Here is a 6000-nt window from a genome sequence, read left to right on the forward strand (position 1 = left end):
CATTAAGTGTCCAGTTTAAGGGTATTATAGAGAAACATACCAAGGGAACATGAATCAAATATGCACTTTTATTCATTTACAATAAACTCATAAAGTACATCATTCTGATTGAAGCTAAGGGCATACAAAACTGTCTAACAGCTCCCACTTGCACTTAGGTCCAATCAGGTATTAGCCGGAGTCCCATGCTTTCCACGTGTTTCTCAAACACTTTTTGTGATAGAGGCTTTGTCAATGGGTCTGCTACATTTTCCGCTGACGCTACCTTCTGAATCCGAACGTCCCCTCTTCCAACACTCTCCCGTAGTAAGTGGTACTTCCTCTCGATGTGCTTCGACTTCGAGTGGGCTCGCGGCTCCTTAGCCTGAGCAATGGCTCCATTGTTGTCACACAACAATGGGTTGGGTGATGTGCTGGACGGAACTACTCCCAACTCGTGAACGAACTTCTCCATCCACACGGCTTCTTTGGCAGCCTCACTTGTGGCAATGTACTCGGCCTCGGTCGTGGAGTCTGTAGTGGACCCCTGTTTACTGCTTTTCCAGCAAACAGCACACGATGTATGTCTTTCACAGCAATCAAATGCTCCTGCCCTAGGTTGGCCTGGGTTGGCCTGGGTTGAACTGAAATCTGCTTACTACACTCACTCCCTATGGCTGAGGCATAAGGAATGCCTTTCATGCCATCAATCTCCTCAGAAGTCTTAGGAGACATCTTCTTGGAGAGAGTGACTCCATGCCTGAAAGGAACATTTCCTTTCTTGGAGTTTTCCATGCTGTATCTCTTGACTATTTTGTCAATGTAAGCAAATTGGGATAATCCTATTATCCGCTTCGATCTATCTCTATAGAGTCGAAGACCTAGTATATAGGAGGCTTCTCCAAGATCTTTCAGGGAGAATTGCTGTGATAGCCATACTTTCACCATAGTTAACATTCCCACATCATTCCCAATGAGTAGAATGTCATCTACATACAGAACCAAGAAGGTAACCTTATATCCACTGTACTTCCTGTAGACACAGGGTTCATCTGGATTCTGCTTGAAGTCAAACGATTTGACAGCAGAGTTAAAACGGATGTTCCAACTTCTAGAAGCTTGCTTAAGTCCATAAATGGATCTGTTAAGTTTACATACCATGTTTTCCTGACCTGCAGCAATGAAGCCTCGCGGCTGCTGCATATAGATATCTTTAGTAAGATCTCCATTCAGGAATGCAGTTTTGACATCCATTTGCCAAATCTCATAATCATGGTATGCTGCTACAGCTAGCAGGATCCTAAAAGATTTAAGCATGGCTACAGGCGAAAAGGTTTCCTCATAATCGATGACCTCTTTCTGAGTGTACCCTTTTGCCACCAGACGAGCCTTGAAGCTCTCAACCTTACCATCGGGGCCCTTCTTCCTCTTGTAAATCCATTTGCAACCGATTGCTTTTACCCCAGAGGGCAGATCTACTATAGTCCAGACTCCAATTGTCTCCATTGAGTCCATCTCTATTCTCATGGCCTCTAACCATTTTTGGGAATCTATGTCCAACATAGCTTCCGCGTAAGTCACGGGATCCTCCTCACTAGTCAAGGCTTCCACCAGGTAACTATCCTGGTCATAACCATAACGGACTAGTGCCTTGGATACCGGAGTGGATCTTCTAGGTTGGTCACTACCTGGAACTTGTGGGACATCTCACACTGCTCCTGAGCTCTCCTCATCAAGAACTATTTCTTAACGATGGGTGTCCAGGACGTAATCAGTTTCCAAGAATTCCACATTTCGACTGCAGAACAATTTCTGCTCACTTGGGTCATAGAATAGGTAACCTACAGAGCCTTTTGGGTAGCCTACGAATAGGCAACGGCTGGTCTTGGATTCCAACTTGTCTGCACTCGTTCTTTTAACGTGTGCTGCACAACCCCAAATCTTCAATTGTCTGACACTTGGTTTCTTTCCGGTCCAAAGTTCATATGGAGTATTCGGAACAGATTCGGTTGGAACCCGATTCAGCACATAAATCACAGTCTTTAATGCGTAACCCCAAAAGGATATGGGTAACTCTGAGTGTATGAGAAGCGACCGGACCATATCCAATAAGGTCCTATTCCTCCTCTCTAAAACACCGTTAAGTTGTGGTGTAGCAGGAGGAGCTAACTGTGATACTATCCCATTGTCCTTTAAGTAGTCCCTGAATTCGTCACAGAGATACTCGCCACCTGAATCTGATCGAAGGGCTTTAATTTCTCTCCCCAACTGTTTCTCGACCTCTTGTCTAAACTCTTTGAACTTTTCAAAGGATTCAAACTTGTGTCTCATTAGGTACACGTAACCATATCGTGAAAAATCATCTGTGAAGGTGATGAAATACACGTGTTGATTTCGTGTCCGAACACTCAAGGAACCACATACATCAGTATGTATTAGGTCAAGTGTGCCTGTACATCTTTCAGGCTTACCGTTAAATGGTCGTTTCGTCATCTTGCCTTGTAGGCAAGACTCACAAGTGAGAAAATCTTCTACAGTTAGAAAATCCAAAGGAGCATCCTTTACCAACCTTGTGATTCGGTCAACACCGATGTGGCCAAGTCAGTAATGCCACAGACACGTGGGATTAACTGTATCACGGGCTCTCTTCTTGGGGATTTCAGCCGACGTAGTTTTGGTTATGTTAGTTTCTAGAGAAGGATGTAGAACATAGAGAAGACCGTTCTCCAGTTCCCTGTATGCGATGAATCTGTTGTTTCTTTTAATAGTAATCGTATTACTAAAGAAGGCAGAGTAACCATCTGCACACAGTTTTGAGACAGAAATCAAATTTCTCCTTAAATTTTGTACATAAAGACAATCTTTCAGTACAATTATTCCTTCTCTAAAAAATAACTCAACGGTTCCTATGGCCGCGGCTGCAACAGTTGCAGTAGTCCCCAAGTAGAGTGTGACTTCTCCTTCACTCAGCCTTCTGATTACCTTGAACCCCTGCAGTGAGTTACACTCATGAGTTGAAGCCCCGGAGTCAATACACCAGGACGCAGAAGCTACCAACAAATTGGTTTCTATAACACAAGTTTCGAAGTTACCTTTCTTGGATTCTAGGTAGGCAGGACAATTCCTTTTCCAGTGGCCGGTCTTCTTGCAAAAGTGACAAGCATCCGATGCTTTGTCTTTCTTCTGCTTATTGCTCTTAGTGGCTTTCTTCTGAGGCTTCTTTGCCTTCCTCTTTCTCTTGCCTGTCTTGCCAGCTTCAACAAGCATGGCTACAGGCTCATCCATTCTAATCAGTTCTTCAGCTCTTTGCAACATATTGCTAAGCTCTTGCAAGCTGACATTCAGCTTGTTCATGTTATAGTTCATGATGAACGGATTAAAGGAAGGAGGCAAAGAATTAAGGATAGCATCTATCTAAGTTGCAAGGTCCAGCCCGGATCCAAGAGCCTCCAGTTCGTTGATGTAACCCATCATCCGAAGACAATGGTCGTGAACCTGTTGACCCTTGGACATTTGTGCGGTCATGAACTGTTTCAAGACCTTTTGTCGAGTAGAACGATTCTGCTCTTCATACATCGTCTTGAGACTGTCCAATATGTCTTTGGCAAGTTCGATCTGATCGAACTGCCTCTGTATCAGGTTGTCTAAGGAGGCAATGATGTAACACCAGGCTAGGGAGTTTTTCTCCTCCCATTCTTGATAGTCTCTCCTTTGAGCCTCAGAAGCCCTATCACTCGGATGTTCCGGGGCAGGATTCTTTGCCACTTTCTCCAGCTTTTCAGAAGCTAGGACCAGCATAAGGTTCCTGTACTAGTCAGCATAGTTTGGCCCTTCAACTTGTTGTCATCAAGCAGTTTTACAAATGATCCATTTGCCATTTTTTGATAAAGGAGCAAACATCAGTCCACAACCTCATTTGATTCATGTTCATTTCATAGATATGGATTTTAATCTACAATCCATTTCCATTTATTTGTCTCTGAGATTTCCCTCCTTTCACAGTGACGGAGACTACGGGTTGTCTCTGGAAATGTGGGAAATCACATAGGGTGCATGGAGCCAACTGTTTCAGCTGCATAACCCCACCACCTTTCTGTGAAGGATCATATCCACTAATCATATTAGTTTTCCCTTTGGCCTCTATCAGACAAGGTTCAGAGCCATTTTCAGGTAAACCTTTCTATCCAGTGAGTGCTTACCCATCATATTCGTGAACGCCAAGGTACCATGAGAGAGTTCCCATTTTCTGGTGAAGCCCCTCCCACATCGGTTTATGACGCCCCTATCATCTTATGAAACACTCAAACAAGCCCAACAGCAAATGGATAGCCCATTTTCTGGTGCGTATCCTCATTACTGAAGGACCCATCCTCATGCTAATGATGGAAGGCCTTTAGAGAGTTTATCATATGAATCTCCCTATCACATGCACTCATATTAGCGGGAGGGAACAATTAATTACGCCCTAGTTCTTATTTTAGGTCAAACCAAAGTGGCTTCCACTGACTTTCATAAAGCCAGATTTCGGTGGGCCTAAATCGGCTAGGGTTCCGCATGTAACCTCTCGATGAGGTGTGGGGCCCACCACTGAGGGAGGTCATCCAATGACCCAAAGGGACACCATAGCAATGATGTGCATTCAGCCATGGTGTGCGCAAGAGCCACTGTCGATGGAGCATGGGCCATGTACTTATGGCCCATGTACATAGCACATCACACATCCATACATCACATGTAGGGATAAATTGATCCAATCAATTAACCATCTGTAAGGCCCATTTGAAGCCCATTTTAAATCCATAATATTAACCATTAATATTATCTAGGTATATGGGCCAAATGGTTCAGCCCATATAGCTTTAAATGTTAAGTGGGCTTTTAGCAGTTTTAACCTTTTAAAACTGGGCCTTTACAGGTTGGGCCGAATTAATCATTTAATTAAACACCAATCCTTAGGCCCATTTGTGGGAAAATTAGGGCTGACTTTCAGCCTTGATTAAACCCTAGGTTCGGTTCAAACTATTTGAACCAATATTGGTTCGAATGGGTCTAGGGTTTGATCTTTAATTAAATCTTTAATTCAAGAAAATAATCTAAAATTAAATACTGATAAAAGGAAAAACAAGAATCAGTAATCAGGGCTGTTCGCGCAATCCATCCTGCAAAACAGAGGTTAGACCACAGAATGCAGTTTCAAAAACTGCAAATCGCAGATAGCGATTCTCCCATCTGCGAAATCTCCTTCTCAGCAGAATTTCCTTTTCTGCGCCGCCATCTTCGATCCAAAATAAAATAAATAGAAATCCTATTTCTATTAATAATTACATCAGATCGAATACCTATACATTGAGTCTAGAAAATAAAAAAATATTTACAGACCAAAATTAATTCAAGAACTACAAAATCATAGGTTCCATGCGCAAACCAAGAATTCGATCTCCTCTTGTACGAACAGCCCATAAATCAAGAAAATCATAAAGAACAATTCTAAATAATAATCAGATTCATGTAAAATTAATTTCAGATTATTCGCCCATTAAGTTTGGGAACAAATTTCCCAAAACCCATATCTGCACAAATCGGGAATAAGGGATGAGAGATCCATCCTATGGATGCCCAAAGATTGTGGAATAAGGGGGTGAATTTCAAAATTTTTCTCTCCCTTCAACTGGGAATCGCATTCCCTATTTAGAAAATCATATTTTCAAGGATCATTCTTGAACCTTAAACTGAATCAGATCTGAACCAAAAGGAGTAGGAGAGAATTATACCTGATACGGAGAAGTAGTATCTCCCAATGGAGGTGTTCACACCCAAGGAATGATCCAAAGACTCCTCCCACTGAAGATGGCGTAGTGCAGGATGGAGCAGAATCAGCAGTGTTCTTCTCCAAGAACTCTGTCCTTCGCAAGAATCAGCAGGATGGTACGTGAGCACAGCTTCCTTTCAATCATTTCTCAAAGAACTGATGTCAAGATCCAATCTTGACTTCTCCCACAACTAGAGATCGAACTGGCAAAC

The sequence above is a fragment of the Nelumbo nucifera genome, chromosome 1 (assembly GCF_055504915.1).
Source record: "Nelumbo nucifera cultivar China Antique chromosome 1, China Antique-T2T, whole genome shotgun sequence".
NCBI classification, from domain to species: domain Eukaryota; kingdom Viridiplantae; phylum Streptophyta; class Magnoliopsida; order Proteales; family Nelumbonaceae; genus Nelumbo; species Nelumbo nucifera.